Source organism: Oncorhynchus keta, chromosome 30, assembly GCF_023373465.1.
Source record: "Oncorhynchus keta strain PuntledgeMale-10-30-2019 chromosome 30, Oket_V2, whole genome shotgun sequence".
In the NCBI taxonomy this organism is placed as follows: domain Eukaryota; kingdom Metazoa; phylum Chordata; class Actinopteri; order Salmoniformes; family Salmonidae; genus Oncorhynchus; species Oncorhynchus keta.
The window spans coordinates 7,484,773-7,512,341 of NC_068450.1; the positions used below are offsets into that span (position 1 = coordinate 7,484,773).

Consider the following 27,569-nt stretch of genomic DNA (forward strand, 5'->3'; position numbering starts at 1 on the left):
TCCCTGTCTCTGACTGCCTCTGACTGTCTCTGACTGTCTCTCCCTGTCTCTCCCTGTCTCTGACTGGCTCTGACTGTCTCTCCCTGTCTCTGACTGTCTTTGACTGGCTCTACCTGTCCCTGACTGTCTCTGACTGTCCCTGACTGTCTCTGACTGTCTCTGACTGTCTCTACCTGGCTCTGACTGGCTCTGACTGGCTCTGACTGGCTCTCCCTGTCTCTCCCTGTCTCTGACTGGCTCTCCCTGGCTCTCACTGTCTCTCGCTGTCTCTGACTGGCTCTCCCTGTCTCTGACTGGCTCTCCCTGGCTCTCCCTGTCTCTGACTGGTTCTCCCTGTCTCTCCCTGTCTCTGACTGGCTCTCCCTGGCTCTCCCTGTCTCTGACTGGCTCTCCCTGGCTCTGACTGTCTCTGACTGTCTCTGTCTCTCCCTGTCTCTCCCTGTCTCTGGCTGGCTCTGACTGTCTCTACCTGTCTCTCCCTGTCTCTGACTGGCTCTCCCTGTCTCTCCCTGTCTCTGACTGGCTCTCCCTGTCTCTCGCTGTCTCTGACTGTCTCTGACTGGCTCTCCCTGTCTCTGACTGGCTCTCCCTGGCTCTCCCTGTCTCTGACTGGCTCTCCCTGTCTCTGACTGTCTCTCCCTGGCTCTCCCTGTCTCTCCCTGTCTCCCCCTGACTCTGACTGTCTCTCTCTGTCTCTGACTGTCTCTCCCTGTCTCTCCCTGCCTCTCCCTGTCTCTCCCTGCCTCTGACTTTCTCTCCATGGCTATCCCTGTCTCTCTCTGTCTCTCCCTGTCTCTGACTGGCTCTGACTGGCTCTCCCTGTCTCTGACTGGCTCAACCTGTCTCTGACTGTCTCTCCCTGTCTCTGACTGTCTCTCCCTGGCTCTCCCTGTCTCTCCCTGTCTCCCCCTGTCTCTGACTGTCTCTCCCTGTCTCTCCAACCTCTGACTGTCTCTCCATGGCTATCCCTGTCTCTATCTGTCTCTCCCAGCCTCTGACTGTCTCTCCAGGGCTCTCCCTGTCTCTGACTGGTTCCCCCTGTCTCTCCCTGTCTCTGACTGGCTCTACCTGGCTCTCACTGTCTCTCCCTGTCTCCCCCTGTCTCTGACTGTCTCTCTCTGTCTTTCCCTTTCTCTCCCCGTCTCTCCCTGTCTCTCCCTGTCTCTCACTGCCTCTGACTGTCTCTCCATGGCTCTCCCTGTCTCTGACTGGTTCCCCCTGTCTCTCCCTGTCTCTAACTGTCTCTGACTGGCTCTCCCTGTCTCTCCCTGTCTATCCCTGTCTCTGAACAGTTCCCCCTGTCTCTCCCTGTCTCTCCCTGTCTCTGACTGGCTCTCCCTGTCCCCGACTGTCTCTCCCTGTCTCTCCCTGTCTCTCCCTGTCTCTGACTGGCTCTGACTGGCTCTCCCTGTCTCTGACTGTCTCTGACTGGCTCTCTCTGTCCCTAACTGTCTCTGACTGTCCCTGACTGTCTCTGACTGTCTCTACCTGTCTCTCCCTGGCTCTGACTGGCTCTCCCTGTCTCTCCCTGTCTCTCCCTGTCTCTGACTGGCTCTCCCTGGATCTCCCTTTCTCTCGCTGTCTCTGACTGGCTCTCCCTGTCTCTGACTGGCTCTCCCTGGCTCTCCCTGTCTCTGACTGGCTCTCCCTGTCTCTCCCTGTCTCTGACGGGCTCTCCCTGGCTCTCCCTGTCTCTGACTGGCTCTCCCTGACTCTGACTGTCTCTGACTGTCTCTCCCTGTCTCTGTCTCTCCCTGTCTCTCCCTGTCTCTGACTGGCTCTGACTGTCTCTACCTGTCTCTCCCTGTCTCTGACTGGCTCTCCCTGTCTCTCCCTGTCTCTCCCTGTCTCTGACTGGCTCTCCCTGTCTCTCGCTGTCTCTGACTGTCTCTGACTGTCTCTGACTGGCTCTCCCTGTCTCTGACTGGCTCTCCCTGTCTCTGACTGTCTCTCCCTGGCTCTCCCTGTCTCTCCCTGTCTCTGACTGTCTCTCTCTGTCTCTCCCTGTCTCTACCCGTCTCTCACTGCCTCTGACTGTCTCTCCATGGCTCTCCCTGTCTCTGACTGGTTCCCCCTGTCTCTCCCTGTCTCTGACTGGCTCTCCCTGTCTCTCCCTGTCTCCCCCTGTCTCTGACTGTCTCTCTCTGTCTCTCCCTGTCTCTACCCATCTCTCCCTGTCTCTCCCTGTCTCTCACTGCCTCTGACTGTCTCTCCATGGCTCTCCCTGTTTCTGACTGGTTCCCCCTGTCTCTCCCTGTCTCTCCCTTTCTCTGGCTGGCTCTCCCTGTCCCTGACTGTCTCTGACTGTCCCTGACTGTCTCTGACTGTCTCTCCCTTTCTCTGACTTGCTCTGACTGGCTCTGACTGGCTCTGACTGTCTCTCCCTGTCTCTCCCTGTCTCTCCCTGTCTCTGACTGGCTCTCCCTGGCTCTCCCTGTCTCTCGCTGTCTTTGACTGTCTCTGACTGGCTCTCCCTGTCTCTGACTGGCTCTCCCTGGCTCTCCCTGTCTCTGACTGGCTCTCCCTGTCTCTCCCTGTCTCTGACTGGCTCTCCCTGGCTCTCCCTGTCTCTGACTGGCTCTCCCTGGCTCTGACTGTCTCTGACTGTCTCTCCCTGTCACTGTCTCTCCCTGTCTCTCCTTGTCTCTGGCTGGCTCCGACTGTCTCTACCTGTCTCTCCCTGTCTCTGACGGGCTCTCCCTGTCTCTCCCTGTCTCTCCCTGTCTCTGACTGGCTCTCCCTGTCTCTCGCTGTCTCTGACTGTCTCTGACTGGCTCTCCCTGTCTCTGACTGGCTCTCCCTGGCTCTCCCTGTCTCTGACTGGCTCTCCCTGTCTCTGACTGTCTCTCCCTGGCTATTCCTGTCTCTCCCTGTCTCCCCCTGACTCTGACTGTCTCTCTTTGTCTCTGACTGTCACTCCCTGTCGCTCACTGACTCTCCCTGGCTCTCCCTGTCTCTCCCTGCCTCTGACTGTCTCTCCATGGCTATCCCTGTCTCTCTCTGTCTCTCCCTGTCTCTGACTGGCTCTGACTGGCTCTCCCCGTCTCTGACTAGCTCTCCCTGGCTCTCCCTGTCTCTGACTGGCTCTCCCTGTCTCTGACTGGCTCTCCCTGGCTCTCCCTGTCTCTGACTGGCTCTCCCTGTCTCTCCCTGTCTCTGACTGGCTCTCCCTGGCTCTCCCTGTCTCTGACTGGCTCTCCCTGGCTCTGACTGTCTCTGACTGTCTCTCCCTGTCACTGTCTCTCCCTGTCTCTCCTTGTCTCTGGCTGGCTCTGACTGTCTCTACCTGTCTCTCCCTGTCTCTGACGGGCTCTCCCTGTCTCTCCCTGTCTCTCCCTGTCTCTGACTGGCTCTCCCTGTCTCTCGCTGTCTCTGACTGTCTCTGACTGGCTCTCCCTGTCTCTGACTGGCTCTCCCTGGCTCTCCCTGTCTCTGACTGGCTCTCCCTGTCTCTGACTGTCTCTCCCTGGCTATTCCTGTCTCTCCCTGTCTCCCCCTGACTCTGACTGTCTCTCTCTGTCTCTGACTGTCTCTCCCTGTCGCTCACTGACTCTCCCTGGCTCTCCCTGTCTCTCCCTACCTCTGACTGTCTCTCCATGGCTATCCCTGTCTCTCTCTGTCTCTCCCTGTCTCTGACTGGCTCTGACTGGCTCTCCCCGTCTCTGACTAGCTCTCCCTGGCTCTCCCTGTCTCTGACTGGCTCTCCCTGTCTCTGACTGTCTCTCCCTGGCTATTCCTGTCTCTCCCTGTCTCTGACTGGCTCTCCCTGTCTCTCGCTGTCTCTGACTGTCTCTGACTGGCTCTCCCTGTCTCTGACTGGCTCTCCCTGGCTCTCCCTGTCTCTGACTGGCTCTCCCTCTCTCTGACTGTCTCTCCCTGGCTATTCCTGTCTCTCCCTGTCTCCCCCTGACTCTGACTGTCTCTCTCTGTCTCTGACTGTCTCTCCCTGTCGCTCACTGACTCTCCCTGGCTCTCCCTGTCTCTCCCTGCCTCTGACTGTCTCTCCATGGCTATCCCTGTCTCTCTCTGTCTCTCCCTGTCTCTGACTGGCTCTGACTGGCTCTCCCCGTCTCTGACTAGCTCTCCCTGGCTCTCCCTGTCTCTGACTGGCTCTCCCTGTCTCTGACTGTCTCTCCCTGGCTCTCCCTGTCTCTCCCTGTCTCCCCCTGACTCTGACTGTCTCTCTCTGTCTCTGACTGTCTCTCCCTGTCGCTCCCTGACTCTCCCTGGCTCTCCCTGTCTCTCCCTGCCTCTGACTGTCTCTCCATGGCTATCCCTGTCTCTCTCTGTCTCTCCCTGTCTCTGACTGGCTCTGACTGGCTCTCCCCGTCTCTGACTGGCTCTCCCTGTCTCTCCCTGTCTCTGACTGGCTCTCCCTGTCTCTGACTGTCTCTCCCTGGCTCTACCTGTCTCTCCCTGTCTCCCCCTGTCTCTGACTGTCTCTATCTGTCTCTCCCTGTCTCTGCCCATCTCTCCCTGTCTCTCCCTGTCTCTCACTGCCTCTGACTGTCTCTCCATGGCTCTCCCTGTCTCTGACTGGTTCCCCCTGTCTCTCCCTGTCTCTGACTGTCTCTGACTGGCTCTCCCTGGCTCTCCCTGTCTCTCCCTGTCTCCCCCTGTCTCTGACTGTCTCTCTCTGTCTCTCCCTGTCTCTCCCCGTCTCTCCCTGTCTCTCCCTGTCTCTCACTGCCTCTGACTGTCTCTCCATGGCTCTCCCTGTCTCTGACTGGTTCCCCCTGTCTCTCCCTGTCTCTCCCTGTCTCTGACTGGCTCTCCCTGTCCCTGACTGTCTCTGACTGTCTCTACCTGTCTCTCCCTGTCTCTGACTGGCTCTGACTGGCTCTGACTGGCTCTCCCTGTCTCTCCCTGTCTCTCCTTGTCTCTGACTGGCTCTCCCTGGCTCTCCCTGTCCTTCACTGTTTTTGACTGTCTCTTACTGGCTCTCCCTGTCTCTGACTGGCTCTCCCTGGCTCTCCCTGACTCTGACTGGCTCTCCCTGTCTCTCACTGTCTCTGACTGGCTCTCCCTGGCTCTCCCTGTCTCTGACTGGCTCTCCCTGGCTCTGACTGTCTCTGACTGTCTCTCCCTGTCACTGTCTCTCCCTGTCTCTCCCTGACTCTGGCTGGCTCTGACTGTCTCTACCTGTCTCTCCCTATCTCTGACTGGCTCTCCCTGTCTCTCCCTGTCTCTGACTGGCTCTCCCTGTCTCTGACTTGCTCTCCCTGGCTCTCCCTGGCTCTGACTGGCTCTCCCTGTCTCTGACTGTCTCTCCCTGGCTCTCCCTGTCTCTCCCTGTCTCCCCCTGCCTCTGACTGTCTCTCCATGGCTATCCCTGTCTCTCCCTGTCTCTGACTGGCTCTGACTGGCTCTCCCTGTCTCTGACTGGCTCTGACTGGCTCTCCCTGTCTCTGACTGGCTCTCCCTGTCTCTCCCTGTCTCTGACTGGCTCTCCCTGTCTCTGACTGTCTCTCCCTGGCTCTCCCTGTCTCCCCCTGTCTCTGACTGTTTCTCTCTGTCTCTCCCTGTCTCTCCCCGTCTCTCCCCGTCTCTCCCTGGCTCTCCCTGTCTCTATCTGCCTCTGACTGTCTCTCCATGGCTCTCCCTGTCTCTGACTGGTTCCCCCTGTCTCTCCGTGTCTCTGACTGGCTCTGACTGGCTCTCAATGTCTCTCCCTATCTCTCCCTGTCTCCCCCTGTCTCTGACTGTCTCTCTCTGTCTCTCCCTGTCTCTCCCCATCTCTCCCTGTCTCTCCCTGGCTCTCCCTGTCTCTCCCTGCCTCTGACTGTCTCTCCATGGCTCTCCCTGTCTCTGACTGGTTCCCCCTGTCTCTCCCTGTCTCTGACTCTCTCTGACTGGCTCTCCCTGTCTATCCCTGTCTATCCCTGTCTCTGAACGGTTCCCCCTGTCTCTCCCTGTCTCTCCCTGTCTCTGGCTGGCTCTGACTGTCTCTACCTGTCTCTCCCTGTCTCTGACTGGCTCTCCCTGTCTCTCGCTGTCTCTGACTGTCTCTGACTGTCTCTGACTGTCTCTGACTGGCTCTCCCTGTCTCTGACTGGCTCTCCCTGTCTCTGACTGTCTCTCCCTGGCTCTCCCTGTCTCTCCCTGTCTCTGACTGTCTCTCTCTGTCTCTCCCTGTCTCTACCCGTCTCTCCCTGTCTCTCCCTGTCTCTCACTGCCTCTGACTGTCTCTCCATGGCTCTCCCTGTCTCTGACTGGTTCCCCCTGTCTCTCCCTGTCTCTGACTGTCTCTGACTGGCTCTCCCTGGCTCTCCCTGTCTCTCCCTGTCTCCCCCTGTCTCTGACTGTCTCTCTCTGTCTCTCCCTGTCTCTACCCATCTCTCCCTGTCTCTCTCTGTCTCTCACTGCCTCTGACTGTCTCTCCATGGCTCTCCCTGTCTCTGAATGGTTCCCCCTGTCTCTCCCTGTCTCTCCCTGTCTCTGACTGGCTCTCCCTGTCCCTGACTGTCTCTGACTGTTCCTGACTGTCTCTGACTGTCTCTACCTGTCTCTCCCTTTCTCTGACTGGCTCTCCTTGTCTCTCCCTGTCTCTCCCTGTCTCTGACTGGCTCTCCCTGGCTCTCCCTGTCTCTCGCTGTCTTTGACTGTCTCTGACTGGCTCTCCCTGTCTCTGACTGGCTCTCCCTGGCTCTCCCTGTCTCTGACTGGCTCTCCCTGTCTCTCCCTGTCTCTGACTGGCTCTCCCTGGCTCTCCCTGTCTCTGACTGGCTCTCCCTGGCTCTGACTGTCTCTGACTGTCTCTCCCTGTCACTGTCTCTCCCTGTCTCTCCTTGTCTCTGGCTGGATCTGACTGTCTCTACCTGTCTCTCCCTGTCTCTGACGGGCTCTCCCTGTCTCTCCCTGTCTCTCCCTGTCTCTGACTGGCTCTCCCTGTCTCTCGCTGTCTCTGACTGTCTCTGACTGTCTCTCCCTGTCTCTGACTGGCTCTCCCTGGCTCTCCCTGTCTCTCCCTGGCTCTCCCTGTCTCTCCCTGTCTCCCCCTGACTCTGACTGTCTCTCTCTGTCTCTGACTGTCTCTCCCTGTCGCTCCCTGACTCTCCCTGGCTCTCCCTGTCTCTCCCTGCCTCTGACTGTCTCTCCATGGCTATCCCTGTCTCTCTCTGGCTCTCCCTGTCTCTGACTGGCTCTGACTGGCTCTCCCTGTCTCTGACTGGCTCTCCCTGTCTCTCCCTGTCTCTGACTGTCTCTCCCTGGCTCTCCCTATCTCTCCCTGTCTCCCCCTGTCTCTGACTGTCTCTCTCTGTCTCTCCCTGTCTCTCCCCATCTCTCCCTGTCTCTCACTGGCTCTCCCTGTCTCTCCCTGCCTCTGACTGTCTCTCCATGGCTCTCCCTGTCTCTGACTGGTTCCCCCTGTCTCTCCCTGTCTCTGACTGGCTCTCCCTGTCTCTCCCTGTCTATCCCTGTCTCTGAACGGTTCCCCCTGTCTCTCCCTGTCTCTCCCTGTCTCTGGCTGGCTCTGACTGTCTCTACCTGTCTCTCCCTGTCTCTGATTGGCTCTCCCTGTCTCTCCCTGTCTCTCCCTGTCTCTGACTGGCTCTCCCTGTCTCTCGCTGTCTCTGACTGTCTCTGACTGTCTCTGACTGGCTCTCCATGGCTCTCCCTGTCTCTGACTGGTTCCCCCTGTCTCTCCCTGTCTCTGACTGGCTCTGACTGGCTCTCCCTGTCTCTCCCTGTCTCTCCCTGTCTCTGAACGGTTCCCCCTGTCTCTCCCTGTCTCTCCCTGTCTCTGGCTGGCTCTGACTGTCTCTACCTGTCTCTCCCTGTCTCTGACTGGCTCTCCCTGTCTCTCCCTGTCTCTCCCTGTCTCTGACTGGCTCTCCCTGTCTCTCGCTGTCTCTGACTGTCTCTGACTGTCTCTGACTGGCTCTCCCTGTCTCTGACTGGCTCTCCCTGTCTCTGACTGTCTCTCCCTGGCTCTCCCTGTCTCTCCCTGTCTCTGACTGTCTCTCTCTGTCTCTCCCTGTCTCTACCCGTCTCTACCCGTCTCTCCCTGTCTCTCACTGCCTCTCACTGCCTCTCACTGCCTCTGACTGTCTCTCCATGGCTCTCCCTGTCTCTGACTGGTTCCCCCTGTCTCTCCCTGTCTCTGACTGTCTCTGACTGGCTCTCCCTGGCTCTCCCTGGCTCTCCCTGTCTCCCCCTGTCTCTGACTGTCTCTCTCTGTCTCTCCCTGTCTCTACCCATCTCTCCCTGTCTCTCCCTGTCTCTCACTGCCTCTGACTGTCTCTCCATGGCTCTCCCTGTCTCTGACTGGTTCCCCCTGTCTCTCCCTGTCTCTCCCTGTCTCTGGCTGTCCCTGACTGTCTCTGACTGTCTCTGACTGTCCCTGACTGTCTCTGACTGTCTCTACCTGTCTCTCCCTTTCTCTGACTGGCTCTGACTGGCTCTGACTGGCTCTCCCTGTCTCTCCCTGTCTCTCCCTGTCTCTGACTGGCTCTCCCTGTCTCTCGCTGTCTTTGACTGTCTCTGACTGGCTCTCCCTGTCTCTGACTGGCTCTCCCTGGCTCTCCCTGTCTCTGACTGGCTCTCCCTGTCTCTCCCTGTCTCTGACTGGCTCTCCCTGGCTCTCCCTGTCTCTGACTGGCTCTCCCCTGGCTCTGACTGTCTCTGACTGTCTCTCCCTGTCACTGTCTCTCCCTGTCTCTCCTTGTCTCTGGCTGGCTCTGACTGTCTCTACCTGTCTCTGTCTCTGATGGGCTCCCTGTCTCTCCCTGTCTCTCCCTGTCTCTGACTGGCTCTCCCTGTCTCCTGTCTCTGACTGTCTCTGACTGGCTCTCCCTGTCTCTGACTGGCTCTCCCTGTCTCTCCCTGTCTCTGACTGGCTCTCCCTGTCTCTGACTGTCTCTCCCCCTGGCTCTCCCTGTCTCTCCCTGGCTCCCCCTGACTCTGACTGTCTCTCTCTGTCTCTGACTGTCTCTCCCTGTCTCTGACTGGCTCCCTGTCTCTCCCTGTCTCCCCCTGACTCTGACTGTCTCTCTCTGTCTCTGACTGTCTCTCCCTGGCTCTCCCTGTCTCTCCCTGCTCTCTGACTGTCTCTCCATGGCTATCCCTGTCTCTCTCTGGCTCTCCCTGTCTCTGACTGGCTCTGACTGGCTCTCCTGTCTCTGACTGGCTCTCCCTGTCTCTCCCTGTCTCTGACTGGCTCTCCCTGTCTCTGACTGTCTCTCCCTGGCTCTCCCTGTCTCTCCTTGTCTCTGGCTGGCTCTGACTGTCTCTACCTGTCTCTCCCTGTCTCTGATGGGCTCTCCCTGTCTCTCCCTGTCTCTCCCTGTCTCTGACTGGCTCTCCCTGTCTCTCGCTGTCTCTGACTGTCTCTGACTGGCTCTCCCTGTCTCTGACTGGCTCTCCCTGTCTCTCCCTGTCTCTGACTGGCTCTCCCTGTCTCTGACTGTCTCTCCCTGGCTCTCCCTGTCTCTCCCCCTGTCTCCCCCCTGTCTCCCCCTGACTCTGACTGTCTCTCTCTGTCTCTGACTGTCTCTCCCTGTCGCTCCCTGTCTCTCCCTGTCTCCCCCTGACTCTGACTGTCTCTCTCTGTCTCTGACTGTCTCTCCCTGGCTCTCCCTGTCTCTCCCTGCCTCTGACTGTCTCTCCATGGCTATCCCTGTCTCTCTCTGGCTCTCCCTGTCTCTGACTGGCTCTGACTGGCTCTCCCTGTCTCTGACTGGCTCTCCCTGTCTCTCCCTGTCTCTGACTGGCTCTCCCTGTCTCTGACTGGCTCTCCCTGGCTCTCCCTGTCTCCCCCTGTCTTTGACTGTCTCTGACTGGCTCTCCCTGTCTCTGACTGGCTCTCCCTGGCTCTCCCTGTCTCTGACTGGCTCTCCCTGTCTCTCCCTGTCTCTGACTGGCTCTCCCTGGCTCTCCCTGTCTCTGACTGGCTCTCCCTGGCTCTGACTGTCTCTGACTGTCTCTCCCTGTCACTGTCTCTCCCTGTCTCTCCTTGTCTCTGGCTGGCTCTGACTGTCTCTACCTGTCTCTCCCTGTCTCTGATGGGCTCTCCCTGTCTCTCCCTGTCACTCCCTGTCTCTGACTGGCTCTCCCTGTCTCTCGCTGTCTCTGACTGTCTCTGACTGGCTCTCCCTGTCTCTGACTGGCTCTCCCTGTCTCTCCCTGTCTCTGACTGGCTCTCCCTGTCTCTGACTGTCTCTCCCTGGCTCTCCCTGTCTCTCCCTGTCTCCCCCTGACTCTGACTGTCTCTCTCTGTCTCTGACTGTCTCTCCCTGTCGCTCCCTGTCTCTCCCTGTCTCCCCCTGACTCTGACTGTCTCTCTCTGTCTCTGACTGTCTCTCCCTGGCTCTCCCTGTCTCTCCCTGCCTCTGACTGTCTCTCCATGGCTATCCCTGTCTCTCTCTGGCTCTCCCTGTCTCTGACTGGCTCTGACTGGCTCTCCCTGTCTCTGACTGGCTCTCCCTGTCTCTCCCTGTCTCTGACTGGCTCTCCCTGTCTCTGACTGTCTCTCCCTGGCTCTCCCTGTCTCTCCTTGTCTCTGGCTGGCTCTGACTGTCTCTACCTGTCTCTCCCTGTCTCTGATGGGCTCTCCCTGTCTCTCCCTGTCTCTCCCTGTCTCTGACTGGCTCTCCCTGTCTCTCGCTGTCTCTGACTGTCTCTGACTGGCTCTCCCTGTCTCTGACTGGCTCTCCCTGTCTCTCCCTGGCTCTCCCTGTCTCTGACTGTCTCTCCCTGGCTCTCCCTGTCTCTCCCTGTCTCCCCCTGACTCTGACTGTCTCTCTCTGTCTCTGACTGTCTCTCCCTGTCGCTCCCTGTCTCTCCCTGTCTCCCCCTGACTCTGACTGTCTCTCTCTGTCTCTGACTGTCTCTCCCTGGCTCTCCCTGTCTCTCCCTGCCTCTGACTGTCTCTCCATGGCTATCCCTGTCTCTCTCTGGCTCTCCCTGTCTCTGACTGGCTCTGACTTGCTCTCCCTGTCTCTGACTGGCTCTCCCTGTCTCTGACTGGCTCTGACTGGCTCTCCCTGTCTCTGACTGTCTCTCCCTGGCTCTCCCTGTCTCTCCCTGTCTCCCCCTGTCTCTGACTGTCTCTCTCTGTCTCTCCCTGTCTCTCCCCATCTCTCCCTGTCTCCCCCTGTCTCTGACTGTCTCTCCATGGCTCTCCCTGTCTCTGACTGGTTCCCCCTGTCTCTCCCTGTCTCTGACTGTCTCTGACTGGCTCTCCCTGTCTCTCCCTGTCTCCCCTGTCTCTGACTGTCTCTCCCTGTCTCTCCCTGTCTCTCCCCGTCTCTCCCTGTCTCTCCCTGTCTCTCACTGCCTCTGACTGTCTCTCCATGGCTCTCCCTGTCTCTGACTGGTTCCCCCTGTCTCTCCCTGTCTCTCCCTGTCTCTGACTGGCTCTCCCTGTCCCTGACTGTCTCTGACTGTCTCTACCTGTCTCTCCCTGTCTCTGACTGGCTCTGACTGGCTCTGACTGGCTCTCCCTGTCTCTCCCTGTCTCTCATTGTCTCTGACTGGCTCTCCCTGGCTCTCCCTGTCCTTCGCTGTTTTTGCCTGTCTCTGACTGGCTCTCCCTGTCTCTGACTGGCTCTCACTGGCTCTCCCTGACTCTGACTGGCTCTCCCTGTCTCTCACTGTCTCTGACTGGCTCTCCCTTGCTCTCCCTGTCTCTGACTGGCTCTCCCTGGCTCTGACTGTCTCTGACTGTCTCTCCCTGTCACTGTCTCTCCCTGTCTCTCCCTGTCTCTGGCTGGCTCTGACTGTCTCTACCTGTCTCTCCCTATCTCTGACTGGCTCTCCCTGTCTCTCCCTGTCTCTCCCTGTCTCTGACTGGCTCTCCCTGTCTCTGACTTGCTCTCCCTGGCTCTCCCTGTCTCTGACTGTATCTCCCTGGCTCTCCCTGTCTCTCCCTGTCTCCCCCTGACTCTGACTGTCTCTCTCTGTCTCTGACTGTCTCTCCCTGTCTCTCCCTGTCTCTCCCTGGCTCTCCCTGTCTCTCCCTGCCTCTGACTGTCTCTCCATGGCTATCCCTGTCTCTCCCTGTCTCTGACTGGCTCTGACTGGCTCTCCCTGTCTCTGACTGGCTCTGACTGGCTCTCCCTGTCTCTGACTGGCTCTCCCTGTCTCTCCCTGTCTCTGACTGGCTCTCCCTGTCTCTGACTGTCTCTCCCTGGCTCTCCCTGTCTCCCCCTGTCTCTGACTGTCTCTCTCTGTCTCTCCCTGTCTCTCCCTGGCTCTCCCTGTCTCTATCTGCCTCTGACTGTCTCTCCATGGCTCTCCCTGTCTCTGACTGGTTCCCCCTGTCTCTCCCTGTCTCTGACTGTCTCTGACTGGCTCTCCCTGTCTCTCCCTGTCTATCCCTGTCTCTGAACGGTTCCCCCTGTCTCTCCCTGTCTCTCCCTGTCTCTGACTGGCTCTGACTAGCTCTCCCTTGTCTCTCCCTGTCTCTCCCTGTCTCTGACTGGCTCTGACTGGCTCTGGCTCCGCCTCTCCTTCCAGTGCAAGTTTGAAACAAATTCAGCCATAATAAATCCAGCCACTACCAATGTAACTATATTACAGTAAGTCCAGCTGCTGCTACTGTAATTATATTACAATAAGCCCAGCCACTGCTACTGTAATTATATTACAATAAGCCCAGCCACTCCCACTCTAATTATATCACAAAAAACCCAGCCACTCCCACTCTAATTATATTACAGTAAGCCCAGCCACTCCCACTCTAATTATATTACAATAAGCCCAGCCACGGCTACTGTAATTCTATTACAATAAGCCCAGCCACTGCTACTGTAATTATATTACAATAAGCCCAGCCACTGCTACTGTAATTATATTACAATAAGCCCAGCCACTCCCACTCTAATTATATCACAAAAAACCCAGCCACTCCCACTCTAATTATATTACAGTAAGCCCAGCCACTCCCACTCTAATTATATTACAATAAGCCCAGCCACGGCTACTGTAATTCTATTACAATAAGCCCAGCCACTGCTACTGTAATTCTATTACAATAAGCCCAGCCACTCCCACTCTAATCATATTAAAGTAAGCCCAGCCACTGCTACTGTAATTCTATTACAATAAACCCAGCCACTCCCACTCTAATTATATTACAATACGCCCAGCCACTGCCATCTGTCTGTGCATATTGGTTTAGAAACCACAGTGATACTACACAGTCACATCATCATAATTATCCTACTAACATGTCCTAAACATGTCAAGTACCATTTACAGAAAAGTACCCTCCCATCATTGTGGTGGCTAAGATGGCTAAGAGGATGTGCAACCACGTCCATCACCATGCGTTTGATCAGCTGCTTAGCCAACTTGTTGTAACTAGCTTACTAACTTAGCTGGCTAGCTTTACCGTTACTGTCAAATAAACAGCTTGTTAAACTTGCCCTGAAGTTGTAGACATGCTGCCCAAAAATGAAGAGGAACTGCTATCAGAAATCAGTCCGTAGATCAGCATGTTTCTCCACATGCTGATAGTTACTAATGTTGGGGTCAGCTGAGCACAGCAGCAGCTGACTGGAGGCTACTGACATGTGGCAGTATCTGCTCCTTTAGAACTCATTCGTTGTGATGAAATAATGTTGCTAAAGTAACCAACTAGCTGGCAGATGGAAGAAACATTTGGTGTTCAGCATTGAGTGTGTGCGCTAGGTTAGCTTCCTATTCATTTCATACGAAATGACTGGCTAAAAGCTACATTAGCAAGCTAACAGACAAATGTGTGCACATTGTCAAACTTCAGAAATTCTGCTCCGTCAAGCACAAAACGTCTTAGGTAGATGTGAAATGGTGCGACTAAGACTTCCCCAATCAAAACACGTCAACATTATTTTCAGATGTATTGTTTTAGCTTTGAATAGGTCATTAGGTCACCTACAGATGTATTGTTTTAGCTTTGAATAGGTCATTAGGTCACCTACAGATGTATTGTTTTAGCTTTGAATAGGTCATTAGGTCACCTACAGATGTATTGTTTTAGCTTTGAATAGGTCATTAGGTCACCTACAGATGTATTGTTTTAGCTTTGAATAGGTCATTAGGTCACCTACAGATGTAGAATCTTAATTTGAGCCAGATTGCTACAGTTGTAAAATTATACTGCAGCAACAGGAAATGTGAATTATTGGGTGGATTATATATATATATATATTTTAATTGTAGGGTTGCTAAGTTTTTGTTTATGTCAAATCAAGTCTGACATTTTAATAAAGTGGAAATTAAAAACTTAAAAGAAAAGTTGAATGCAGCACAAGTTGAAATGTCCTACTGTATAGTAGAAATTCTCAGCAACAGAATAGTGATCAAATTAAGATCCCTACACCTGTAGGTCATATTTATAAAACGTTACACAGCACATTGCAGCCATAATACTTTTGATCAATCCCATTACCTTTTGAGAGATACAAGAAAGATCAGTACAGAAGGAAGACAATGCCCAACCCCACCATGATCACAGAGATCCTGCATTTAATTCCTAATTCTATGAGCATAACAACCTAGACTCTGCCTGTTCTCTAAACCTGACATAACATATAAATAGTTAGTTCCATGATTTTCCTACTAACAAAGCTGCAGTATCTTGTAAAAGGCAAGGTAATTGCTTAATACATTTGCAAATAAACATCAATATCATGCCGTTGGGCCGGTCTGCCCATGTGGTATTATGTACATGGGACAAACTCTCAGCAGTCATTCAGAGGTCAGCCTGCTGTCTATCCAATCCAGCTCTATTCTTTGATAATCTATAGAATAATGTTGTCTTTATCTTTACAATAAATTATAATTTCCTTATTTGGTCTTTAATACAGTGATTAAATTTACGTTTATTTTTCCTGTTTTTTTCGGGAAACAATTTTACGTCAGGCAAATGTTGGGATTAATTAGCATTCACTACTAACCAAGGCTTGATTGAATGAGTTGTGTACACACAAATATGGGTTGACTAATTACAACTATAACTATTTGTTTGGAAGTATCACAGCTTACCCTATCAGCAGTATGTAGCAGTATGTAGAAACATAAGACAAGTCATTCAGGGCCAGTGCTGTTTGCACATTTGCCAGAGATACTCACCGAGGTTACTTTACCCTGATTACAGACAATAAATGTCCAATTGCAGCTAACAGTACATTTCATTAAAGCAATTTGATGAGCTCCTGTACCTGACAGTTATACAAATGAAATAGAAGCATCCCCCAAAAACAGATACATGTAGGACAGAGGCGGCAGATAGCCTAGTGGTTAGAGTGTAGAGGCGGCAGGTAGCCTAGTGGTTAGAGTGTAGAGGCTGCAGGGTGCCTTGTGGTTAGAGTGTAGAGGCGGCAGGTAGCCTAGTGGTTAGAGTGTAGAGGCGGCAGGTAGCCTAGTGGTTAGCCAGGGTGCCTTGTGGTTAGAGTGTAGAGGCGGCAGATAGCCTAGTGGTTAGAGTGTAGAGGCGGCAGGTAGCCTAGTGGTTAGAGTGTAGAGGCTGCAGGGTGCCTTGTGGTTAGAGTGTAGAGGCGGCAGGTAGCCTAGTGGTTAGAGCATCGGGCCAGTAAGGTTGCTGGCCCGACGTAAACATGTAAAAATGTGTCGTTCTGCCCCTGAGCAAGGCAGTTAACCCACTGTTCCCCAGGCGTCGTGGATGTCGATTTAGGCAGCCCCCCCTCCACACCTCTATGATTCAGAGGGTTTGGATTACATGCAGGAAGACACATTTCAGTTGAAGGCATTCGGTTGTACAACTGACTATGTAATCCCCTTTCCCTAGTTGATAAACAGCTCTCTACCCAGGGAGAAGCACAAGAACACTCTTTTACTCACTCAATATACGGGCCACTGAATCACTGCTGCACTGTGTGAAAAAAAGAAGTTAAAAGAACCCCTCCCTTAAAACTGAATAAAGCAACGAAGATACACAAACTCCTCGTTTTATCTCTATGTTTATTCTTTACTACATTTTTCTTTTGCCTGCAGTAGTAAATGCAAAAAAAAAGGTGGAGAAAAAAGTAAGATCAAAATGTTTTTAACTCTGACAAGACGAACGTATTTTCATAGCTCCTTCATCATCGCAAATCAAACTAGGAATCCCTTGAGTTTTAAAGACACAAAGCTGTTTAGGAGTCACACTTGATATTTCTCCATTCTCTTTGTTGCTCTGCAATCCCTCTATACTCTACTGGGTTTGTGGGAAAGACCTCCCGGTGATGCCAGTAACGTTACCAATAACGTCCTAGCAGAAGTTGATGAAGTTTTACTTTGAGCACTCTGATGAAGTATTAGGCCTCAAAGCATGGATTAACTCCAGGACATTTATACAGAGTGTGTTCATATATTATATAGTATTCTGCAAAAAAACAATAAGAACACAGCTTCACTGAGTATTAAAGAGTATTATTATTCGCTGCAGACTGGTTCGAATACAGACTGTATCACGGCCCAGCGTTGTCTTGGTTTGGCCGGTGTAAGCCGTCATTGTGAATATGAACGTGTGTGAATTTTCACTGACTTGCCTCGTTAAATAAAAGTTCAATTAAAAAAAATATATGTTTTAAATGAATGTTTTTGAGATTATGTTTGAGATTATGTTTTTGATATTATGTTATCCTTCCAGTGTTCAATGATGGACTGCTCTGAAAAACTGTCAATAGCACTTTAAAACTTCTTGATGCACCCATCCCATTAGCGGCGTCATTTTCGTCAACCATCGCTGAATTGCAGAGTGCCAAATTCAAATTAAATCACTACAAATATTACATTTTCATGAAATCACATTTACATTACATTTTACATTTAAGTCATTTAGCAGACACTCTTATCCAGAGCGACTTACAAATTGGTGCATTCACCTTATGACAAGTGCAATATAGCAAAACACAGCTTAGCTTGTTGTTAATCCACCTGGCGTGTCAGATTTCAATAAAGGTTTTCGGCGAAAGCATACCAAGCATTTATGTAAGGACATCTCTCTCAATAGGCAAAACATTACAAACAGCTAGCAGCCAAGTAGATTGGTCACGAAAGTCAGAAAAGCAATAAATGAAATCGCTTACCTTTGATGATTTTCGGATGTTTGCACTCACAAGACTCCCAGTTACACAATAAATGTTCCTTTTGTTCCATAAAGATTATTTTTATATCCAAAATACCTCCATTTGGTTAGCGCGTTATGTTCAGAAATCAACAGCCTTGAGCGGTCACGACATCGCAGACGAAAATTCCAAATAGTATCCGTAATGTTCGCAGAAACATGTCAAGTGTTTCATCAGGTTGTTTTTACAAAATATAATTGATAATATATCAACCGGGAATGTAGCTTCTTCAGAGAGAGAGAGAAAATGGATGCTCCAAGCTTTTGCGCATACAAAACGTTGCTGTCACCCAGCCATACAATGACCCAATGTGATCTTTCTCGCTCATTTTTCAAAATAAAAGCCTGAAACTATGTCTAAAGACGGTTCAGATCTTGAGGAAGCAATAGGAAAAGGCATCTGGTTGATATCCCTTTAAATGGAGGCAAGGCATCCAATGGAACAGAGAGGTTTCAGGAAAAACAGCACTTCCTGGTTGGATTTTCCTCAGGTTTTCCCCTGCAATATCAGTTCTGTTATACTCACAGACAATATTTTGACAGTTTTGGAAACTTTAGCGTGTGTTATATCCTAATCTGACAATTATATGCATATTCTGGTTTCTGGGCCTGAGAAATAGGCAGTTTCAATTGAGTATGTTTTTCAGCCAAACACAAAAATACTGCCCCCAAGGTTTTTAAGCTACCCAAACACATCATGATGCTCTTCTGACATCTGTCTGCATAGCAGCCATATGCCCTGGTAGGCCTAAAGAAGTGGTACTGAAAACCTTAACTGTAGTTAAGTAACATATACTACAGTATCTATCAATACACATCATGCTGCCCGAGTGTAGACACCTTTCCTGCAGTCGAATGACCAAAGCCTCTAGCGGCCTCATGGGTGGAATGTTATTAATCTTTTTCACAATTTCCTAAACATTATTTATATGTTTACACTCAGAAAATCAGGTATTTCTATGTCAAACTGTTTTGTTAAATGTCAGTCTTCTGTAATGTACACTGTATGAAGTGTAATATTGGGAGGCAAACTCAAAATGTAATACATTTCAACTCTATATCTGACATGGTACAGGTGTATTCATTGTTTGTGCCCATAACCATGTGAGTGAGGGGTATACTTTTTATTTCAAAGTAAATTTGTTTTAAGACTACCAAGAAACACTGTGTGACCCTTATTGAGCCCACTGCAGTAACCCCAGCACTTATAGCTGTCTGCATACAACGTATTCAGATAGAATTCAAACCCCTTGACTTTTTCAACATTTTATAGTTAGTTTATTTGCCCCATCAATTTACACACAACACCACATAATGACAAAGCACAATCGTTTTTCTTGGAAATGTTAGCAAATGTATTTAATTTTAAATCTGAAATGTGACATTAACATAAGTATTCAGATCCTTTACTCAGTCCTTTTTTTGAAGCTCCTTTTTGGCAGTGATTGCAGCCTTGAGTCTTCTTGGGTTGGATTGCAGATTCTCTCAAGCTCTGTCACGTTAGATGGGGAGCATCGCTGCACAGCTATTATCAGGTCTCTCCAGAGAAGTTGGATCGGATTCAAGTCCGGGCACTGGCTGGGCCACTCAAGGACATTCAGAGACTTGTCCTGAAGCCACTCCTGTGTTGCCTTGGCTGTGTTTAGGGTTGTTGTCCTGTTGGAAGGTAAACCTTCGCCCTAGTCTGAGGTCCTGGTTGCTCAGGTTTTCATCAAGGATCTCTCTGAACTTTTCTCTGTTCATCTTTCCCTCAATCCTGACTAGTCTCTCAATCCCTGCCACTGAAAAACATTCCTACAGAATGATGCTGCAACCACCATGCTTCACCGTAGGGATGGTGCCAGGTTTCCTCCAGACGTGATGCTTGGCATTCAGGCCAAAGAGTTCAATCTTGGTTTCATCATACCAGATAATCTTGTTTCTCATGGTCCGAGAGTCCAAGCAGGCTGTCATGTGCCTTTTACTGAGGAGTGGCTTCCGTCTGGACACTCTAGCATAAAGCCCTGATTGGTGGAGTGCTTCAGAGATGGTTGTCCTTCTGGAAGGTTCTCCCATCTCCACAGAGGAACTCTGGAGCTGTGTCAGAGTGTCCATCGGGTTCTTGGTCACCTCCCTGACCAAGGCCCTTCTCCCTCAAATGATCAGTTTGGCCGGGCGGCCAGCTCTAGGAAGGGTCTTGGTGGTTCCAAACTTCTTCAAATTAAGAACGATGGAGGCCACTGCAATCTTGGGGACCTTCAATACTGCATACCCTTCCCTAGATCTGTGCCTTGACATAATCTGGTCTCGTATCTCTACGGACAGTTACTTTGACCTCATGGCTTGGTTTTTGCTCAGACATGCACTGTGGGACCTTATACAGACAGGTGTGTTTTTTTTTTCAAAATCATGTCCAATCAATTGAATTTACCAGAGATGGACTCCAATCAAGTTGTAGAAACATCTCAATGATGACCAATGGAAACACATGAGCTCTATGTCGAGTCTCATAGCACAGGGTCTGAATACTTATGTAGATAAGGTATTTCGGTTTATATATTTTTTTATAAATCTGCAAAGATTTCTAACAAAACTATTTTTGCTTCGGAATTGTGTGTAGATTGATGAGGAAAATTATTTATTTAATCCATTTTAGAATAAGGCTGTAAGAACAAAATGTGAAAAAAGTCAAGTTGTCAGGATACTTTCTGAATGCTCTGTATAGTCCCATAAGCCCTAGTAGGCCTAAATAAATGGTAGTGAACAACTGTAGTATACTGTAGAGTGTCTTTGCCTTGGCAGTGCATTCGTTTTCCTTGGGGTGTATTTCGTCAACAGCATAGGCTGTTGTCTTGTAATTTTGAGTGGAACCTATTACAGACTGGGCCCTCTGAAATAAACAACGTATTGATTCGATATATTCCAAAATATCATATCACCTAAGTGATGTTTGTGCCTCCAGAGAGTCTCATTTATCCAATCAAAATCTTAGACAGGGTCTTAGATATACACTTAAAGTCAGAGTGGTTATGCTGTTCCGTGTACTTCTACAATGCTACTGCTCAGATACTGCATGTCTACTTAGTACTATTCAAGTGATGGAACCACAAAACAAGATGGAAGGTAAACAAACAATTAAAGTGCATTATAGTACCAAACAATGACTCTTCACCCTGGAATATAATCAGTGATCCTTCAGAACATGACGATCACAGAAAAAAAACTATGTTCTCTCTGCATGTGGTTGTACTGGCTTAACAGAATAGTAACCAGTAGGACTGATGCACCACTCACAATTGCAATTACTATTTTGTTCAGGGGATAACTTCTGCCATTGGCAGCGTTTCTTGGCATTGTTCAGGGGAGGGGGGGGGGAGCTTGGCAGAGCCCGGAAGAGAGAGATCTGTGCCCTAATCTGGGTCACCGCTCGTTCCACACAGGAGGGCAACGACAGACCTTGCACAGATCTAATCAGGGGAAAACACATATGTGGAATCGGTATTCACTTGTTTTAATTGGCCTAATCATTCCCCGCCTAATGGAGAGAAAAGGCAAAAGTTTGACATCTCAGTCCCACATAAACGTATTGCAGACAGGTGCTGTATTGGAGGCCCACCTGTCAAGATGATTGATTTGAACGGGGGGGGAATCTAAATGCACTATTCTCCAGAGTAGAGGGAGTAGAGTGCTGTCTGCAGGGAAAGGAGTGGGGCCGTCGGTCTGACAGTGAGACAGTCCCATAGACTACATGGAGAAACAGACAGACACACAAGATAACATAGACTACATGGAGAGACAGACAGAGACAGGCTTCACGTAACAGACAGGCAGCCAACGATACCCTAGACCCCAGTTTCCCAAACTCTGTCCTCAGGAAACCAAGAGGTGCACCTTCTCGTTTGTTCCCCAAACCCTCTACAACCACTGTGATTATTATTATCTGACCCTACTGGTCATCTGTGAACGTTTGAACATCTTGGCCATGTTCTGTTATGATCTCCAACCGGCACAGCCAGAAAAGGACCGGCCACCCCTCAGAGCCTGGTTCCTCTCCAGGTTACTTTCTAGGTTCCGGACTTCCTGGCCACTGTGCTTCTACACCTGCATTGCTTGCTGTTTGGGATTTTAGACTGGGTTTCTGTATAGCACTTTGTGACATTGGCCTGATGTGAAAAGGTCTTCATAAATACATTTGATTGATCGATACTGTACACAGATGATTCTGTGAGCAGAGTCTGGGAATTCCAGCCCTAGTAGACTATTGTACATGTCACGACTTCCACCGAAGCTGTTCACTCTCCTTGATCGGGCGGCGTTCGGCGGTCGACGTCACCGACTTTCTAGCCGCCACTGATCCATGTTTCATTTTCCCTTTTGTTTTGTCTGTTTTACACACCTGGTTCCCCATCTCGTAATTATGTTCCTTATTTAACCCTCTGGTTTCCCTCTCTGTTTTGTCTGTTTTACACACCTGGTTCCCCATCTCATAATTATGGTCCTTATTTAACCCTCTGGTTTCCCTCTCTGTTTTGTCTGTTTTACACACCTGGTTCCCCATCTCATAATTATGGTCCTTATTTAACCCTCTGGTTTCCCTCTCTGTTTTGTCTGTTTTACACACCTGGTTCCCCATCTCATAATTATGTTCCTTATTTAACCCTCTGGTTTCCCTCTCTGTTTTGTCTGTTTTACACACCTGGTTCCCCATCTCATAATTATGGTCCTTATTTAACCCTCTGGTTTCCCTCTCTGTTTTGTCTGTTTTACACACCTGGTTCCCCATCTCATAATTATGTTCCTTATTTAACCCTCTGGTTTCCCTCTCTGTTTTGTGCGTGCTTGTCTTTCGTGTGTTTGTAATTCGTATCCTGTTTTGTATTTGTTTTATAACGGGATTTTTATTCCATTCTCAGATGGAGTAAATAGAGTGGTTTTACTCTTAGCTGTGTCCTGCGCCTGACTCTTTCGCTCTCCTCTAGATAGACTCTGACAGTTTGACATGTGTTCTGCTCAGTAAACACAGTGCAACAACAAAAACAAACTAAAAAGAAAATCAAAAACAAATTAAAACGTTGCGAAAAAAAATGATTGCATTTGTTCTGTTTCGAATAAAATACTATGAATAGGTCAATTAAACATACTTATTTTAAAATATATTTTTCATCATTATACAGGAAAAACAAAAAAACGGGTGGGTGGATGAAGAGGATGAGAGGGTTGAAGGTCAAACTGAATGCCAAACTAGGGTTTCACACCAAGTACCACAGACACAGCAACAACACACGTATCATTCCAAAACTAAACAGTTTGTTGAAACACTGACGAATAGGAGGCTAATTATATTTCAAATAGTTATAATTACGGTTGAGCTATCAATATCATGATCTAGTCCCCTTGGTGTATAAGGTGGCTTTTTTGTTGGTCAGGCCATTCCCGACTGCTCCAAAACCATAACTGAGTGAGCAGTAATTTGTCAATTTTAATTGTTATGTGGCATCAATGTTTAATATTCATCTGACTTTATGTGTAACTGGTTATGTTAATAGGATTTCAACTCAATTTATTCCACTGTCCTTCATGCATGATGTGTTCTAATGGAACTAACTTGCTTTGCAGCTGAATGGCAAGAGGTTTTAACAGTCCCAATAGGTAGGACACCCAAAATACCAATTTGAACTTCAAACAGTGCTTTCTCTCACTTCACGTTGAGCAAGTGCACAACAACTGGAAAGTGGGAGCACTTTTTTGCAGAGGAAAAAGATTTATTACCCCCACGTCCTTAACCCAAATTATTATGAGCTATCATACTATAAATGACCATGGACAATTTCACTCTCCCCGGGGAGAACCACAGAGAGAGAGAGAGAGCCAGAGAGAGAGGGAGAGAGGGAGAGAGAGAGGGAGAGAGGGAGAGAGAAAGAGAGGGAGAGAGCCAGAGAGCAAGAGAGTGAGAGAGAGTGACAGAGAGACAGAGAGACAGAGAGAGCGAGAGAGCGAGAGAGAGAGAGAGAACGAGAGAGAGAGAGAGAGAGAGAGAGAGAGAGAGACAGAGACAGCGCGCGAGAGAGAGAGAGAGAGAGAGAGAGAGAGAGAGAGAGAGAGAGAGAGAGAGAGAGAGAGAGAGAGAGAGAGAGAGAGAGAGAGAGAGAGAGAGAGAGAGAGAGAGAGAGAGAGAGAGAGAGAGAGAGAGAGAGAGAGAGAGACAGAGAGAGAGAGAGAGAGAGAGAGAGAGAGAGAGAGAGAGACACAGAGAGCCAGAGAGAGCCAGACCACTGTGACTGACCCAAAATTAGAGGAAAGCTTTGACTATGTACAGACTCAGTGAGCATAGCCTTGCTATTGAGAAAGGCCGCCGTAGGCAGACATGGCTCTCAAGAGAAGACAGGCTATGTGCTCAGCCCACAAAATGAGGTGGAAACTGAGCTGCACTTCCTAACCTCCTGCCCAATGTATGACCATATTAGAGAGACATATTTCCCCAGATCACACAGATCCACAAAGAATTCGAAAACATATCCAATTTTGAAAAACTCCCATACCTACTGGGTGAAATTCCACAGTGTGCCATCACAGCAGCAAGATTTGTGACCTGTTGCCACGAGAAAAGGGCAACCAGTGAAGAACAAACACCATTGTAAATACAACCCATATTTATGCTTATTTATTTTATCTTGTGTCCTTTAATTATTTGTACATTGTGTATATATATATATAATATGACATTTGTAATGTCTTTACTGTTTTGAAACTGTTGTATGTGTAATGTTTACTGTTAATTTTTGTTGTTTTTCACTTTATATATTCACTTTGTATGTTGTCTACCTCACTTGCTTTGGCAATGTTAACACATGTTTCCCATGCCAATAAAGCCCTTGAATTGAATTGAATTGAATTGAGAGAGAGAGAGAGAGAGAGAGAGAGAGAGAGAGAGACAGAGAGAGAGAGAGAGAGAGAGAGAGCCAGAGAGAGAGAGAGAGAGAGAGAGAGAGAGAGAGAGAGAGAGAGAGAGAGAGAGAGAGCCTGAGACAGAGAGAGAGAGAGAGAGAGAGAGACAGAGAGAGAGAGACAGAGAGAGAGAGAGAGAGAGAGAGAGAGAGAGAGAGAGAGAGAGAGAGAGAGAGAGCCAGAGAGAGAGAGAGAGAGAGAGAGAGAGAGAGAGAGAGAGAGAGAGAGAGAGATACACTGAGTTGCTCCCTTTAATTTGTGAATCAAGTGATACAAAAAAAAGAAGCCATACCAAACAAAAGCTTGAACTTGAGTTGCTCTACCCAGCTCATCTACTCTATTTGCATGTGGAAAGATTCCAGACATCTCTGAGGACCTCCTAGTTTCCCTCCACTAGCGGCCCACCTCCTCCTTAATAAAACTAACATGATATTCCCCTGACAGGGATCCCTCTGGACTGTTCAATGTGGAGCCGGAGTCTCCCAGTTAAAAGCCCTTTCCAGCTTCACTAAATCTAAAGTGGAGAAGGTGCCATCATGACATACTGGTCGCATCCCAAACAGCACCCTATTCCTTATAATATAGTTCACTACCTTTGACCAGGACCTGTAGGGCTCTGGCCTAAAGTAGTGCCCTATAAAAGGGTGCTATTTGGTACTCAGCTCTTGAGTAGGCTAGCCGACTATGCCAACTACTTCACAATGCTTTGCCTATTGTCTCCTGAGCAGGCTAGCTGACTATACCAGCCACTTCACAATGCTTTGCCTATTGTCTCCTGAGCAGGCTAGCTGACTATGCCAACTACTTCACAATGCTTTGCCTATTGTCTCCTGAGCAGGCTAGCTGACTATACCAACCACTTCACAATGCTTTGCCTATTGTCTCCTGAGCAGGCTAGCTGACTGCTTTGCCTTCTGTAGCTCAGTTGGTAGAGCATGGCGCTTGTAACGCCAGGGTTGTGGGTTCGATTCCCGGGACCACCCATACGTAGAATGTATGCACACATGACTGTAAGTCGCTTTGGATAAAAGCGTCAGCTAAATGGCATATATTATATTTATTATTAACTACTTCACAATGCTTTGCCTATTGTCTCCTGAGCAGGCTAGCTGACTATGCCAGCCACTTCACAATGCTTTGCCTATTGTCTCCTGAGCAGGCTAGCTGACTATGCCAACTACTTCACAATGCTTTGCCTATTGTCTCCTGAGCAGGCTAGCTGACTATACCAACCACTTCACAATGCTTTGCCTATTGTCTCCTGAGCAGGCTAGCTGACTATACCAGCCACTTCACAATGCTTTGCCTATTGTCTCCTGAGCAGGCTAGCTGACTATACCAGCCACTTCACAATGCTTTGCCTATTGTCTCCTGAGCAGGCTAGCTGACTATACCAGCCACTTCACAATGCTTTGCCTATTGTCTCCTGAGCAGGCTAGCTGACTATACCAACCACTTCACAATGCTTTGCCTATTGTCTCCTGAGCAGGCTAGCTGACTATGCCAACCACTTCACAATGCTTTGCCTATTGTCTCCTGAGCAGGCTAGCTGACAATACCAACCACTTCACAATGCTTTGCCTATTGTCTCCTGAGCAGGCTAGCTGACTATACCAACCACTTCACAATGCTTTGCCTTTTGTCTCCTGAGCAGGCTAGCTGACTATACCAGCCACTTCACAATGCTTTGCCTATTGTCTCCTGACCAGGCTAGCTGACTATACCAGCCACTTCACAATGCTTTGCCTATTGTCTCCTGAGCAGGCTAGCTGACTATGCCAACCACTTCACAATGCTTTGCCTATTGTCTCCTGAGCAGGCTAGCTGACTATGCCAGCCGCTTCACAATGCTTTGCCTATTGTCTCCTGAGCAGGCTAGCTGACTATGCCAACCACTTCACAATGCTTTGCCTATTGTCTCCTGAGCAGGCTAGCTGACTATACCAACCACTTCACAATGCTTTGCCTATTGTCTCCTGAGCAGGCTAACCAACTATGCCAGCCACTTCACAATGCTTTTCTTACTGTCCCTGAGTAGGCTAGCTGACTATACCAGCCGCTTCACAATGCTTTGCCTATTGTCTCCTGAGCAGGCTAGCTGACTATGCCAACCACTTCACAATGCTTTGCCTATTGTCTCCTGAGCAGGCTAGCTGACTATGCCAACCACTTCACAATGCTTTGCCTATTGTCTCCTGAGCAGGCTAGCTGACTATGCCAACCACTTCACAATGCTTTGCCTATTGTCTCCTGAGCAGGCTAGCTGACTATGCCAACCGCTTCACAATGCTTTGCCTATTGTCTCCTGAGCAGGCTAGCTGACTATGCCAACCACTTCACAGTGCTTTTCTTACTGTCCCTGAGCAGGCTAGCTGACTATGCCAACCACTTCACAATGCTTTGCCTATTGTCTCCTGAGCAGGCTAGCTGACTATACCAGCCACTTCACAATGCTTTTCCTATTCTCTCCACCGTCATTAAGATGCCCTACGGCTCCTTTTACAAGTTGATAGACAGCTTGCATGGGCAGACTACTTTCATCTCTATGCGAACTCATCTTTTCTGTGGTATTTTTATATCTGCAGAGTTGAGATGTAGCTAGTCGTGCAAATGTGGCAATTAGTTTCCCCAAGCTCTACCAAGAGAACATGATTTGCTTAATGATTAAAGTAATGTGGATGTGTGGAAATGTGATAATTCAGGAGGTTAGCATGATGTTTTATACAAGAACGTTAGAGCTTCTAATATGCTTACAAGGCTCAGGCCAGACATATACCAAGCGTTGGTGCTCAGGCAGGACATATACCAAGCGTTGGTGCTCAGGCAGGACATATACCAAGCGTTGGTGCTCAGGCAGGACATATACCAAGCGTTAGTGCTCAGGCAGGACATATACCAAGCGTTGGTGCTCAGGCAGGACATATACCAAGCGTTGGTGCTCAGGCAGGACATATACCAAGCGTTGGTGCTCAGGCAGGACATATACCAAGCGTTGGTGCTCAGGCAGGACATATACCAAGCGTTGGTGCTCAGGCAGGACATATACCAAGCGTTGGTGCTCAGGCAGGACATATACCAAGCGTTGGTGCTCAGGCAGGACATATACCAAGCGTTGGTGCTCAGGCAGGACATATACCAAGCGTTGGTGCTCAGGCAGGACATATACCAAGCGTTGGTGCTCAGGCAGGACATATACCAAGCGTTGGTGCTCACGTTGGTGCTCAGGCAGGACATATACCAAGCGTTGGTGCTCAGGCAGGACATATACCAAGCGTTGGTGCTCAGGCAGGACATATACCAAGCGTTGGTGCTCAGGCAGGACATATACCAAGCGTTGGTGCTCAGGCAGGACATATACCAAGCGTTGGTGCTCAGGCAGGACATATACCAAGCGTTGGTGCTCAGGCAGGACATATACCAAGCGTTGGTGCTCAGGCAGGACATATACCAAGCGTTGGTGCTCAGGCAGGACATATACCAAGCGTTGGTGCTCAGGCAGGACATATACCAAGCGTTGGTGCTCAGGCAGGACATATACCAAGCGTTGGTGCTCAGGCAGGACATATACCAAGCGTTGGTGCTCAGGCAGGAC

General features: G+C 49.9%; 1 protein-coding gene and 1 long non-coding RNA gene across 5 annotated transcripts in view; both read right to left on the bottom strand.

The window, feature by feature from the left end:
- The window catches only part of LOC118371316 (protocadherin-11 X-linked-like), a 363,439-nt gene that overhangs the window by 227,092 nt on the left and 108,778 nt on the right, over positions 1 to 27,569 (bottom strand). The window lies entirely within an intron of this gene.
- LOC127913856 (uncharacterized) lies at positions 170 to 8,550 on the bottom strand. The gene is made up of 3 exons (XR_008086992.1): positions 8,369 to 8,550; positions 5,953 to 6,502; positions 170 to 499 (listed from the first exon to the last, which is right to left on the bottom strand). It is a non-coding gene; the product is annotated as an uncharacterized LOC127913856 (long non-coding RNA).